A 16,105-nucleotide genomic window follows, 5' to 3' on the forward strand; every position below is an offset into this window, starting at 1 on the left:
ACGACCCTTCTTGTCTTGTCAACGTCCCATACGATTTTCCGCTTTGAAAAAAAAAAAAAAAAAAAACCAGACGAGCTTCTAAAATACTAACATGAAAATTAGTTACCATTCAACAGTTAATTTTTTTATCAGCTAAATCTGTCGATGAATAAGTGACCTTCACCATTTGGAATCTAGAATCATTTTCGTTTACAAACAATGTTGATGATTCCCCGACACACTGGTGTAATCACCGCGGGATATGACACGGAATGTAGTATCTATATATTAATACGTGAAGCAAAAATTTTGTATCCCTTTTTACGAAAATTGCGCGGACGGAGGAGTATGAAATTTTCCACACTTATAGAGAATATAGAGAAGAAGTGCACAATGCTAATATTTTTTTCAAATAATGCATAAAAGATACATGAAATCAATAAAGAAAACATTACACACACTACATACCATGTATTTGACGCACTCATGCATGAATACTATTTATTGTCATACTTTTGTTCTTGACGTCTGTTGTCAAATTGAGAATAGATTAAATATTGTCTGTCTTTGTTAAGATTTTTTATAGTGTAGTCTTAGCGAAATTTGTGATTATAGAAGTATAAAATACAATCATAATAGTGTACAAACTTACAATTCCAATTGATTATAGTCGAATTTCGACTACTGCGGGACCTCTAGTTTTATTAAAATCACACCCTTGTCGGGCAATGCTTTGTTCACTTCTACCGCGAAACAATCACTGGTTAAGGGATTTAAAACGCTTCCCTTCACAACCCTTCGTGATTTAACTTCTGATTTTGACCTCATATCTCAAGCTGATCGGTGGAATTCATGTTGTTACATATATGGGCCTTAGTAAACATTTAATACTACATAGATAGATCACGGACTCGATGAGACCATTGGCAATACAAAAAAAATATGCCCTGGGCTTCACGTATGAGTCCTGGTCGCAGTTTTTATATTGACAATTCGGAATCTTGGCGTACCAGTTATTATTTCCGATGTGTTTCTGGTACAAATAACACTGGAGAAAACTTCAGATTGGGTTCGCAAAGCACATGGTCTGTTTGTTTTGTACTTAGTGCTGTCCTTATTTTTTTTCTTTTTCTTTTATTAATAAACACTATTACTACACTAAAATCTTCTCTGAATCATCACTCACAGAAGTAGCTATAATATATCTGTAGGTAGTCGATTGTGAGTCCACACGAGTAGGTACCACCACCCTGCCTATTTCTGTCGTGAAGCAGTAATGCGTTTCGGTTTGAAAGGTGGGGCAGCCGTTGTAACTATACTGAGACCTTAGAACTCACATCTCAAGGTGAATGGCAGCATTTACGTTGTAGATGTCTATGGGCTCGCGTAACTACTTAACACCGGGTGGGCTGTGAGCTCGTCCACACATCTATGCAATAAAAAAAAATTACACTAGTTACAACGGTAGGCAGCGGCTTGGCTCTGCCCCTGGCATTGCTGAAGTCCGTGGGCAACGGTAACCACTCAACATCTGGTGGGCCGTATGCTCGTCTGCCTACGCGGGCAATAAATAAATAAAAAGTTAAAATATTTAAAACAACTTTTAAGGTTTTAGATTCGCAATTATTATTTGCAAGGTTTCGAATGTTTTTACAGTTTCTGTGGTTCGTGGTCACTCGGACTAAACTGTAAAAATAGTTTTATTTTTGATTACGACTCGCAAAAACCACAAAAAAACCGAGCGAAAATGTAATTAGAATGACCACTATTTAATTCCAGCTTAGAGCTCATTACGTCGACACTTCAAAAAGTCATATTCCAACGTATTTACAACTGTATCAAAGCGCTGGGCTTATTTTTAATTTATTATAAAGCTTTTGGCGTTCGTGAACACAGACGGAGCTTTCAAAAGGCTTCTGTACAAAACTTCAAAGTTCGTAGACCGCCCACGGTAACAACGAAACATGTTGGAAATGAATGTAATATGCTGTAATATAATGCTATCATATATTTTGTAAGTTTGATCTGAGTGTGTGTGTGTAACTCAGTCAAATGTATTTACAAACTGAAATGGCCTGAATGTGGGTAAATTAATAAATACAGAAACCCATTTCATTACTTTGTTATTACTACCTACTCTTACAACGTAAGTTGGGACCGGCGGAGCACTGGATCAGTACGTATCTAAAGCTTAATGGCGGCACTCGTATTTTGATGTCCATGGGCTCCGATGACTTTTTTCAGTATATTTAAAAGAAACCTTAAATATTTTCAGCTTTTCTTCTTTTTTTTTTGTTTTCTTTTCCGGAAATTACAAATTATACTTCAAAATACCACAAAGTGAGTTGAACATAAAAAATAAATATACAAAAAACATCCAACTGCAAAAGGACCCTCACGGTTTCCTTTTAAATTTCAAAGGAAAAATTACCTTATACAGCTTTCTTTAAGAATAAAGATACATTAGCAAATTCTACAAATGAAAAAAATGTTTTTTTCCCTAAAGCCGTGTAAGTACCGTATTAACTCGAACCCGGCACGGTTTAAAAGGGAAAAATTAAATTGGCCTCTTCAGAAATTAATAGGAAAATATTTTATTGAGGTTATTGAGCAGGGAATAATATGTGAAATACATTAATTTATTTAATTTTATGTAATTACTAATAATCCGCGTATACTCGCAGCAGACGGGTTAATAGTGTTAAATGGTCATTTGGCTCAAAAAAATAATGACATCGTCATTGATATTTAGAATAATAGCAGTTTTCAGTCGTGGCCTAAAGGATAAGACGTCCGGTGCATTCGTATCTAGCGATGCACCGGTGTTCAAATCCCGCTGACAAGAACCAATTTTTGTAAAGAAATACGTACTTAACAAATGCTCACGATTGACTTCCACGGTGAAGGAATAGCAGCGTGTAGTAAAAATCAAACCCGCAAAATTATAATTTGCGTAATTACTGGTGGTAGGATCACTTGTGAGTCCGCACGGGAAGTTACCACCACCCTGCCTATTTAACTATACTATAAGACCTTAGAATTCTTATCTCAAGGTGGGTGGCGCATTTACGTTGTAGATGTCTATGGGCTCCGGTAATCACTTAACACCAGGTGGGCTGTGAGCTCGTCCACCCAACTATGCAATAAAAAAGACAACATTCTCGCTACATCCTGTCTCTATGTAACTGTATTATAATTAAAATCTAGGACAAAACTGTGATTTCTTCTTCTCAGTCGTGTCACTCTTGACAGAGTGGTCGTGATCGTCATGTAGTGTTGGAAGGGGCAGACTTGATGCGTCTCACGATATCGCGCTATCTCTCTCTTTTTTTTTGCCTTTGTAGGCAGACGAGCATACGGCCCACCTAATGGTGAGTGGTTACCGTCGCCCATGGACTTCAGCAATGCCAAGGGCAGAGCCAAGCCGCTGCTTACCGCTTAATACTCTCCACAAGCCTCGTTTGAAGAAGGACATGTCATAGCGCTCGGGAAACACCGTGGAGGGGAGCTCATTCCATAGCCGGATGGTACGTGGCAAAAAAGATCTCTGGAAACGCACTGTGGATGACCGCAGTGGCTCCAGGTAGTATGGATGAACTCTACTCCGGTGGCGGGCGGTGCGATGGTAAAAACGAGACGTTGGTATCATCTCGAACAATTCCTCAGAGCACTCACTCCCCATGGAACATGCGGTACAAAATACAGAGGGAACCGAAGTCCCTCCGCAGACCCAGAGGCTCCTAACTGCTCGAGGCCATTCTACTACACTCATTTAGGGGACCTACCACTGCAGTTTTAATTTGGTCGGTCCAAATTATAAATAAAACTGTGATATTCCGATATTCAATATTAACACACCAAACTGTTTCCTACGAATATCCGTTGCTTGGAACATTCCAGTGTAATTCATTAAGCGACTGCAATGCGTATTTTCTGGTTTCGACGTTTTAAGCTAGTGAAAACTCGGGCTTTTGTAACAATTGTCCATAGACAGCACCACGTGACGAGGCAAGAACGCGGTACCGGCACGTGCAAAACTTACCCAATTAATTAACTACGCAAATTCGTTAACTTTGTAGCTTGTATTTGTTCCTAAATTATAAATAGCCATTTAATTTGTATAGATAATGATGGCGGCTTTGTGGGTACAAACGGATAAGTGCCGCAGTCGTGCTTCTTTCTGCCGCGAAGTGACGCGAAGTGAAAAGTGATACAGCAGTAGCACAATGCAATTGAAACTTCGATCTCAAGCAAGTTGAATGTATTCATGTGGTACTACTGCCTATATATTATGCTGCGTCTGGCGCATTTTTATTTTATTTTTTATTGGTTAGATAGTTAGACGAACTCACAGCCCACCTGGTGTTAAGCGGTTACTGGAGCCCATAGACGTCTACAACGTAAAATACGCCACACACTTTGAGATACAAGTTCTAAGGTCTCAAGTAGTTATAACGGCTGCCTCACCCCTCAAACCGAAACGCATTACTGCTCCTAACGGCAGAAATAGGCAGGGCGGTGGTACCTACCCGCGCGGACTCACAAGAGGTCCTACCATCAGTAACATCTATAACAAAACAGTAGCTACGCAGCGTCCTTAAAACCATAATCCCCCATTTACGCAGTCGGGTAATAAAATAAATAGGACAATTACAATAAAAGAATCCTTACAGCCGGTTCTCAGTTACGGAGTATTCCGAAAGGATGGCTTTACAATTTAATACCAGATTAACTCGACTTTTAAAGGCTACAGTCATTTTACTTGCTTAATTATACGAATAATGTTGAACGGTTAAATTTTAATTAGTTAAATCTTTGGAACTTTATTCTTTTTTTATTTTATTTATTGCTTAGATGGGTGGACGAGCTCACAGCCCACCTGGTGTGAAGTGGTTACTGGAGCCCATGGACATCTACAACGTAAATGCGCCACCCACCTTGAGATATAAGTTCTAAGATCTCAGTATAGTTATTCATGAGTTAGGTTGTATAGATTAGGTTGTTTCTATTAAATTTCAGACTACCTTCGTGTTTCATAGCCTCTGTGGTCCAGTGGTTAGTTACTATGTATTCTATAAGTAAGATCCCGGGTTTGATTCTCATAGTGTAGAGTTGGTATTTTTGTTATAACACCACGGGTCGTACTTACATTTGTCTAGTTCTTTCTGATTTTATTATTTTTTCTTTTCATTAAATTTTTAGCTGACCCGGCAGACTTCGTAGTGCCTCAATCGATAAATAAAAGACACATCAAGGGGACACATCAAAGGAAAAACCAAAATTGTTCGTTTTTATATAATTCCGAGCTTTTTTTATATTTTCTCACCTTTTAAACCTTCCCTGGACTTCCACGAATAATTCAAGACCAAAATTAGCCAAATCGGTCCAGCCGTTGTCGAGTTTTAGCGAGACTAACGAACAGCAATTCATTTTTATATACATATATTGATAAGTAGATAGATTTCTTCGGTTCAGTTAACTTGAATAGAAAACACATTGTTACAATAAAATCATTTATAGGCGTTTATGAGTCAATGGATTCGAAGTTGCCTTCCTACAAACGTTCTTTTGTACAAATATAGAAAATATCTTTTATCACAAAAACACATACCAAAACTGATTTAGTCCGAGGTTTATGTGATAACATGACCCAACGAGTGTTCTTAAAACTTAACTGACTCGAAGTCAAAACAAAAACGAAAGGTATTTTTGTTTTAAAGCAATACGTAGTAAGTAGGTAGGTTTTTTTTATAGGCGTTTTTGATTTAATGAGTTCGAAGTTCACGTATCAACTTTTCGAAGTATAAGTGCGTACCTACAATGTACTCACGAATGAATTTCGCGATTAAGGAATGGTTTCCGGATCCAAAAACAGCCTTACGACAAGCGGACAAATGAATTCAGTATATTATATGATGAGATGTGGTGCTGGAGACGCTTGCTGAGGATAAAGTGGACTGCTCACCGCACCATTTTATCCATCCTCAAAGAGCTCCAAATCAAACAAAGGCTTTCTTCGATTGTGCTATTGCGAATCCTTAATGTTTTTTTTAATTTTTTTATTGCTTAGATGGGTGAACGAGCTCACAGCCCACCTGGTGTTAAGTGGTTACTGGAGCCCATAGACATCTACAACGTAAATGCGCCACTCACCTTGAGATATAAGTTCTAAGGTCTCAGTATAGTTACAACGGCTGCCCCACCCTTCAAACTGAAACGCATTACTGCTTCACGGCAGAAATAGGCAAGGCGGTGGTACCTATCCACGCGGACTCACAAGTGGTCCTACCACCAGTAATTACGCAAATTATAGTTTTGCGGGTTTGATTTGTATTACACGATGTTATTCCTTCACCGTGGAAATCAATCGTGAACAATTGTTGAGTATGTATTTCATTAGAAAAATTGGTACCCGCCTGAGGTTCGAACATCGGTGCATCGCCTCAACATGTATGCACCAGACGTCTTATCCATTAGGCCACGACGACTTCATTTGGACATATCATTCGTAATGAAAGCTCATTGGAACGTTTAGTGGTTCAAGGAAGAGTAGACGGTCAACACTCTCGCGGCCGATCATCCACAAGGTGGACAGACTTGATTAAGTCATCTACGAAGTGTTCCCTTACTGAATGTACACGTACCGCCACAAATATAGAGGGATGGAGAAATCTCTCAAAAGCCGCAACCAAGCATTAAGACATACGTAATCACGACCACCCCGCCAGGAGTGTACGACTGAGAAGAAGAAGAACACTAGATGACCTAAAGGAATAATTTGTTACCTACTTATAGTCTTTCAAACGGTGGTCGTTTTATCCAATGACACAATATGTTTCCAAACTTTATTCAAAATATTAATTGTGATAAATTTAGATTACTTCATTTAACTCACGCATTGCTGTATGACGTGTTCAAGTGAAAGACCACATAGACAGAACCCACTGAATTTATCGCCGGATCTTCTCGATTCCGATCCGGTGGTAGATTCAGCGAAGCACTGTTGTTACTGGAGCCGGTGTTAGCATTTCTCTTAGGTTGACCCCGTGATCTCACCTACCAGTCCGCGCTAAGTTGAAATAGGGGCTTTTCTTTTTTTTATTGCCCTTGTAGGCATACGAGCATACGGCCCACCTGATGGTGAGTGGTTACCGTCGCCCATGGACTTCAGCAATGCCAGGGGCAGAGCCAAGCCGCGGCCTACTGCTTAATACTCTCCACAAGCCTCGTTTGAAGAACTTATCGCTAAGCTTTAAGCTACCAACGTTTAGGTAAGGGGAAAAACTTTAAGCTTCATTATTTCACCTATGAATGATTATTCAACATAAACAGTTATACTACTTGATATTAACTTGCAATACAATAATTTCGAAGATATGCGGGATCAGGTAAACAAACATACAAACGGAAAATAATTTCAAAAGTCGCCAGGCTATGTTCCAGTAATAGAACCTGTAGTTAACTCTTTCTAAATTATTACTTTCTCCCAATTTACAAGCATGCCGGATTCTTCTGCCTTTCTTAGATGATATTGTAGATATTCATTTCTACCAGGCACACTGACCAAGGTTCAATCAAAGAACTCTAAATAGTTTATCTCTTCTGTTAGATACTATACAATTTTCAAATCCTATGTAAATAGATCGAGGTGTGATATTTCTGTTTTAAATGTGTTTTTTCCATGTCAAAGAGAGACCTGAGTATTTTTCTAGCTTAGATTATTGTGCACCGTCATAGCTATCATTTAATAAATGCATATGAACACAGGGTTACAGGAATCGCGACTCGATTAAAATTCAAATGCACGTGGCCGTCATTAGAGGGATAGGGACAAGAAATAAAACGCAGTCCTCACGTGACAAACGAAATTCGACCTCTCGTCGTCGAGTTAAATGTTGTTTTAGTTTGAGATACATTTTCGGTTCGTTACAGAACGAAATGTGTCTGTGAATTGTCGGAGCGCATGCGTTGGAGGTTAAAGGGGGTTAGTTCGTTCGCGACTGCCGGCCGCTTCGGTCGCCAAGAGCCGCCCCAGCGGCATCAATCAAAGCACTAATAATGCACGAACCAACACACCGAAATACGAAGCCTCGAAAATTTAAATCCGTGTATTTTTGACGAGTGTTTTTTTTTTAGTGTTTTATTCTTTTAATTTTTTTGTTTTTTTTTTTAATGTGGATCGTAGTGCGATTTTAGGAGAAACGAAGGGTCTACATTTTAATACAGGTTCGTAAATTGAATTAGTTTGTTGCGTGTCGTTTAGTTGAAGTAATATTTTTAAGTAGCACGTCGTGACGAATGTTGACCGCGGCGGACGTGTGGCAACCTAATTAAAAAAGGGTCGAATTTAATGCAGAGGGTTGAATTTTTACTTAAGCCTTTCGCTCGAAAAAGCTCTTCGTGAAAACCTTTAATTTATTTCATCGAAACAAAATAATGAAGAGGTTTCAGTAGCGTCAGCAAATTAATAAGAAATATCTGAAACACAAAAACAAAAGTAGAATAGTACTTTCAGGTAGTATAAAGAAAAACCTCGCAACAAAAAGTTTCTAAGTACTATTATAATCTATATTTTAAATATAACAATCAAACATAATTCATATAGAAAAACCTAATCAAATTCTAATTTCGGAATAAAGTTTTCACTTAGTATGCGCGCTGTCACTAGCAAAAAAAAAATGATTACTGTAAAATTAACTGTGCCGAAAATAAGGTCAAGAAAAGTCAGTGACACGGAAAAAATGCAAGCTCGACTTTATTCGTCTGAAACATTTGAACAACAAATCAATTTGATAAATTTCTAACTTTTTTCAACTGATGGTGAGTGGTTACCGTCGCCCATGGACTTCAGCAACGCCAGGGACATAGCCAAGCCACTGCCTATTGTTAATTACTCTCCACAAGCCTCGATTGAGGAAGGACACAAAAATACCGTGTAGGGGAGCTAATTCCAAAGCCGTGTGGTACGTGGGAAAAAATATCTATGGGAACGCACTGTGGATGAACCCAGTGGCTTCAGTTAGTATGGATGAAAACTACTCTGGTGGCGGGCGGTGTGATGGTAAAAAAAAAAACAATTCGCATTTATTACAGACAACATTTTTTTCTAAACTTTTACAATAGTTTGCACGATTTTAACAATATCTCTGCACCAATCTCACCTGAACGTAAGTTTTTGGCGTCGCTCACGCATTTTAGTAATGGTTACGACACAGCCAAACCACTGCCTATTTTGACTACCTGACTTTAACTACTTCAAACTTCATTCAAAGAGAAGAATTTCTTAGTTTTCAAAAAGTATCCTGGATGGATTTCATTGTAAGGCCTTATTGTACATGCCCTACTATACATAGCCGGAAAGGCCTCAGTGAATGAACTGCGGATAGAAGACGTTAAAAGCCACATCCACGATGGGAGAAGCACTTGTGGATTACATCCTGAAAGGCCAAGGGAACTGAAATTTGGATTTCTATGGGCGACAATAACCAATTAACCTTCTAGTGAACTGAGATATGCTCATTTACGATCACATATCGGTATTAAGTAGTTATCGGAGCTCATAGAAATGGCAACGTAAAGGGCTTTGAGTTTATCCTTTAATCATATAATTCGTGTAGTTGTGTACACGACAATGAAAGCTTCGATTTTATATATCTAAGTGGATGCCGTATAAGCTCATTTACCCACTGTACAAAAAAAAAATACAAACTTTTTAATTATTGGTATAGATAAACTAAAGCTTATTGGGTAAGTGCTGGCCCACACTTCAAGCTGGAAGATTTGATTACTTCCTAGCAGAAATAGGCAGAATGGTAGTACCTCTCCAAGCAAAGCTTAACGTGTAACAATTATCGGTAGTTCTAGGCTCTAACATTACCGATATCTGTATAAATGTTCTTTAAATTAACACTTAGAACTTTTCTATAAAGAGGAATGACCGCATTTACCTTGTTGACATCTACGGGCCCCGGTAACTATGCAAGACCAGATGGACTGTGAGCTCGTCCATGATCTATCAACGCTGTCCATTCCCATCCAGTAAATACCTCTTATCTCGATGACTAATTGGAACTACTCAACCATTTGTTCTTGGCAAAGCCTTTTGCTCTTAATACCGAGATTATTCTGAAGTAGGTGTGGTACGATGTCAACGTGTTAAGACTACGACTAATAGTTAGCAGTTTGTCAAATTTATCTGTAATTATCTTCTTCAAGTAGAGTATTGGAGGTCATTGAAGCCTCAGAGCTCTAATCAAACAGCCCCGGCTAAGTGTTTGTAGCTAGAAATTAATTCAGTAACGCTAATGAGATACTAATGCTCGGGTTTTAGTGAAAATTGGTCGAACTAAGAAGGTACACAGATGTTCGTCATCATACCAATGTTTCCTTGCACTGATTTGAAATTTTAAATTAGACAAAAAAATCTGAATAGGTATTTTCACTCGTCTTTGAAGTCGTCGTGGCCTAAAGGATAAGACGTCCGGTGCATTCGTGTCGAGCGATGCACCGGTGTTCGAATCCCGCAGGCGGGGTAGGTACCAATTTTTCTAATGCAATACGTACTTAACAATTGTTCACGATTGACTTCCACGGTGAAGGAATAACATCGTGTAATAAAAATCAAACCCGCAAAATTATAATTTGCGTAATTACTGGTGGTAGGACCTCTTGTGAGTCCGCACGGGTAGGTACCACCGCCCCGCCTATTTCTGCCGTGAAGCAGTAATGCGTTTCGGTTTGAAGGGTGGGGCAACCGTTGTAACTATACTGAGACCTTAAAACTTATATTTCAAGGTGGATGGCGCATTTACATTGTAGATGTCTATGGGCTCCAGTAACCATTTAACACCAGGTGGAACGAGCATTTAAGCAATAAAAAAAACTTATTTCAAACTTAAGACTTTAATACAGTGTCTAATAAAAAGCACATTTCAATATTTTTTAGCAATTTCATTATGTGAACGATACATTTAATTGGTTATGAAGAGTTAATAAATCGTGGTGCCCTTTGTTGTATCACGTAATTAAGTTATTAAGCAACGTAAATGTGCCACCCACCTCGAGATATAAGTTCTAAGGTCTCAGTATAGTTACAACGGCTACCCCACCCTTCGAACCGAAACGCATTACTGCTTCTCGGCGGAAATAGGCGGGGTGGTGGTACCTACCCGTGCGGACTCCCAAGAGGTCCTACCACCAGTGAAGAATTCTGATGAAGCTTCACAATGTGATAGATTATACACACCATCACAATACCATGTAGGCTAAAAGATTATTGATCATTTTTTACTGGTGGTAGACCGTGCTGTAAGCCCGCATGGGTAGGTACCACCGCCCTGCTGATCTCTGCCATGAAGGAGTAATTGCCAGGAAGGAGAATTTATATCTCAAAGTAGGTGGCGACATTTACGTTGTAGATGTCTATGGGTCCCAGCGACCACTTCACACTGGGCGGGCTGTCCTTTTTCATCTACGCAAAAAAAAAACTGAAAAATATAGTCTATACTCGTAAAACTAAAAATAATTTGACAATTGTTTGTATTATCTAAAATTACGCGATTAGTAACATAGTTATATAAAAGAGAAAAGTCGGATTTCACCCAAAAAACCAAAACTAAGTTAATGATCCTTCAACATCGTCGAACAGGTTATGATTAATATAACAATAGCAGGACTTAGCGAGCCTCCTGACAGTGACAGGTGATTAATCAGTGGCTACAATTAAGAAGTTGAATCCACGAACGCTCCGAGCCACGCTAACCCGATAATCGGACGTTTTATAGTACTGTTGTTTCAATGTGTTACGTAAAGTGGTACCTAAAATGGATTCCATTTTATTATGAACTAGCGGCCCGCTCCGGCTCCGCTCGGGTCTTTAACAAAAATTTCAACGATATTTGACGTTGATTTTTTTTTTAAATAAAAGGACACTTATTGCGGCATAACTATAATAGTTAGACATATTCTGTTGTGACACTTTTTGTATATAATAATGAATTCTACAAAGTCGTAGTACATTATTTTATTCTATCATCAGTAGTTTTCGCAGGGCACGCGATTTAAAGAATATTTTAGGTGATTTTTTTAAACCTTGGGTTACATTATTGGAGTTTTAGTAGGGATCCCTAATTTATTTCAAAAAGCTTCCACACAATGAAATAATATTTCAAATCGGTTCAGTAGTTTTGGAGCCTATTCAATACAAACAAACAAAAAAATCTTTCCTCTTTATAATATTCGTATAGAAGTATAGATATATATCTCTGAAATTTGTGGAATGAATGACACTTCACCTTGCTTCTTCAGCACTTTCTCTTCTCTATCTTCAGACGATGTTTGGAAATAGTCTCCAGCTGAAGGCAGCGGTTTGGTTAATTGCTCGGCTTACAGATGTCCATAAACCAGTCTTTCCCAAAGTGGGCGATAACGCCCCTTTGTGGGCGCTGTAGGCCTAATGGGGAGCGATAAAAGATCCAGAAAAAATGGGGGCGTTGTGTAGAGACTTGGGAGGCGATTTTTAATTTCATCTAGGAGGACTCTTAGACACGATTGAGCTCTCGCTATAGTAGTTTTTGAGGAGGTAGAAAAAATTGGGGGCGCTAAAAAATAATTTATTCTCATAGTGAGCAGTAGACAAAATAAGTTTGGGAACCACTGCCATAAACGATGGTAACCACTGACCATTAGATTTTGTAAGCTCCGCCCTATTTTCGCCATAGCAGCAGCTACTGCCAGTATTCAATGAAGGAATCCGAGGTAGAGCTACGCAAGTGAAAATCCTACAACAGACAGATGATAGAGAAGTACAATAAAATTAACAATATTCTCGGGATAGCTCAGGTCGTTTTCTTGATTAAGGATTGAGGAATCAAACAAAAGTGGTCTATGAAAGCAGAAATAAATTTGGGGTACCAAAGATATAGAAACTCCCAATTATATCTCATTTCGTATTTGCTAAAAATATCTTTATAAAACATAAATTTATATGTTTTAAATTTCATTGAGATATCTTTAAAAGGAATTAGTATTTTTATTATCTCTGAAAGCTCTGTCACACACACTGATGCGTTTTTACGTTCATCTTTAGTTTTAAAAGAAAGTGCTAAAGAATATGTTTTGCTTGTATCGAACGATATAACAGTATTTATTACCTCGAGTAGAAACAAGTCCCTGATCGCGAAGAAACTTCAGAGCGCAGCCCTAGCTCTAGGACAGTGGTTCCGAAAATGGCGCATAGACATCAACCCAGCGAAATGTACTGCGGTGCTATTTCAGAGGGGAAGCTCCACACGGATTTCCTCCCGGATTAGGAGGAGGACTCTTACACCCCCGATTACCCAACCCATACCCTGGGCCAGGAAGGTCAAGTACTTGGGCGTTACCCTGGATGCATCGATGACATTCCGCCCGCATATTTTTTTTTTATTTTTTTTTATTGCCCTTGTAGGCAGACGAGCATACGGCCCACCTGATGGTGAGTGGTTACGGTCGCCCATGGACTTCAGCAATGCCAGGGGCAGAGCCAAGCCGCTGCCTACCGAGCCAAGCCGCTGCCTACCGGAGCCAAGCCACTGCCTACCGTATATAAAATCAGTCCGTGACCGTGCCGCGTTTATTCTCGGTAGAGAATCAGCTCGCTGAGTTTCTCGCCGGATCTTCTCAGCGGTTCGCGATTCCGATCCGGTAGTAGATTCATTCGCGAAGCAGTTGCTCTTGAGTTGTTAGGTCTCCTTTGGAGGCGCTCGGGTAGCTGTTAGCAAATCCCACCCCTCCTGGCTGAGCCTTTGCTCGCCCACCTGTCCTGGTGAAACTGGAAAGGCCTACGGGCCACCAGTAATCCTTCAATCATAAAAAAAAGAAAAAAAGTATTTATTACCACACGAAATATAATAAAGGTTTGTTGAATCGTGAATGCAACACGTTTAGTCTTTCATCGCCCACCAATAACAAAGGTAGATCTTCGATAAATTTTCTTACGACAACAAAAACTTTTTCGCTTGGAGCCGCTAAAAATTCAATAGCCCAGCCTTCGGAATCGCGAACAAAAGGTTCCGCCGCGTTATTATAACGAAACAGGACCGATGCCCGAACAAAACAGGCGACGAACGCAAACAAGGATATAAAGGACATCGGGAGACGTATTGTACTCTAGACGGCCTATCCACGACTAGGGTGTGTATTTAAGAGCGAAGGGTCACGTAACAGGGTGGCGGTAAATTAAAAAATCCAAATTAATCAATTTTTATTTTGCACTAGGTGACCCGGCAGACTTCGTAGTGCCTCAACCTATAAATAACATACCTAAACTTTTGTATAAAATAAACTTAAAACAAACAAAAAGAATCCGTTTGACGGGGGACACATAAAAAGAAAAACAAAATTGTTATTTTTTATTTGATTCCGGGTATTTTCATATTTATCTAACTTTTGAACCTTCTCTGGACTTCCACAAATAATTTAAGACCAAAATTAGCCAAATCGGTCCAGCCGTTCTGGAGGTTAGCGAGACTAACGAACAGCAATTCATTTTTATATATACTTATATATTATTATATTATATAGATTAAGATGGCAACGCAGCTCCACTGATGCATACGGCGTGGACGCTGAATATATACAGTTCTAGACGACTATACTCAACAACTGCTAACCGTGTAGAGACAACCGTCGGGGCGGGACAAAGAGTTCTTGCCACTTCGCCTTGATCCGTCGCATTCGTGTTGTAGTAATGTAAATGAATTGTAAAAACACTATCCTACTTTCTGATCAAGAAGGCATAATTGCTTAGCGGTTGAAATGTGCAGTATAGAGGTATCTAGAGTAGAGGTATCTATCCGTACAGACCGACGATATCCCTGGTAGTAAGTAACTTAGACCGTTAACTCATCTCCAAATAATAACTTATCAAACTAAAGCTCTAAAGTAGTTATTAATAGTTCCATAAAAAATCTACATTTACAACAACCAACTTCATATCTTAAAACATATCAAACTAAATTTAGTTTGATACTGCAACGTAATCAAGATAACATTTAATCATAAAAAATTTTCTTCCACTTTAGCTAGTCGTACTCATAATTAAGACTATTGTTATAATATTCGTAAATGTATTCTTCTTCTTCTTTTTCTCCACCTTATCTCACTAGATGGGGTCGGCACAGCAAATTTTTCTCTTCCATTCTCTTCTATCAGCCGTCATCTTAATACTCACTCCTCTCTCTCTCATATCGTCATTCACACACTCCATTTATGTCTTTTTGTATGTATTCTCATTATATTAATTCCAACCTTTCAGATACTTTACAGTTTTCGTGCACCAGTACAACGTCAGTACGTAGCCATTAAAGCTATAAAAGTAGTTTTAATTACAATATAATACATTAATTATTGGGTCATCCAAAGACGCCCGCGGTTCCTTCGTCGTAACTTAAGTTATAAAGTTCAAGTTGAAGTATATTCTGCTAGAATAAATTCAGTTAAAAGTCAGTTAGTTTTCTCGTCTATCTGCGGATTTAGGTTATTCTAAAGTTAACAATGTAACGTCCAGCGGGGATTAGTGTCGGACGAAGCGGATACCCGAATATCCGATGATTTATTGATGGAATTTCGGCGATTTCGTAAAACAAGAGCTGCAGTTTCGTTCCGAATATTTGATGGGAATTCCAGTAGCGATTTGATTTTAATATGTTCTCCGAACTGATCGGTATAAGTGAGAGATCACAGATTTGAAAAAGTACAACTGTACTTAAAAATTACTGGTGGTACGAACTCTTGTGAGTCCGCGCGGGTGGGTACCACCACCCTGCCTATTTTTGCCGTGAAGCAGTAATGCGTTTCGGTTTGAAGGACGAGGCAGCCGTTGTAACTATACTTGAGACCTTAGAACTTATATCTCAAGGTGGGTGGCGCATTTACGTCGTAGATGTCTATGGGCTCCAGTGACCACTTAACACCAGGTGGGCTGTGAGCTCGTCCACTCACCTAAGCAATAAAAAAAAATTTTTTTTGAAGTGAACAATTCTTCTACGCCGTTGTATGATTAGAAACTAGACGAAACAGAAGTGATACTTGAAACGCGATAAGATTCAAATATTTATGTGATTTAACCTACGAGAAAATGAGACAG

The 16,105-nt window shown here is 39.0% G+C and overlaps 1 protein-coding gene across 3 annotated transcripts in view; it reads left to right on the top strand.

The window, feature by feature from the left end:
• Positions 1 to 7,966: 7,966 nt before the first annotated feature.
• The window catches only part of LOC101745515 (potassium voltage-gated channel protein Shaw), a 93,568-nt gene continuing 85,429 nt past the window's right edge, over positions 7,967 to 16,105 (top strand). For 2 of the 3 annotated variants that reach the window (XM_062676788.1, XM_038020317.2), the window contains exon 1: positions 7,967 to 8,205. The gene's annotated coding sequence lies outside the window, so the exon portion shown is untranslated. The remainder of the gene's footprint in view (positions 8,206 to 16,105) is intronic. The other variant, XM_062676789.1, reaches the window with a different exon arrangement.

Source organism: Bombyx mori, chromosome 3 (assembly GCF_030269925.1).
Source record: "Bombyx mori chromosome 3, ASM3026992v2".
Taxonomy (NCBI): Eukaryota; Metazoa; Arthropoda; class Insecta; order Lepidoptera; family Bombycidae; genus Bombyx; species Bombyx mori.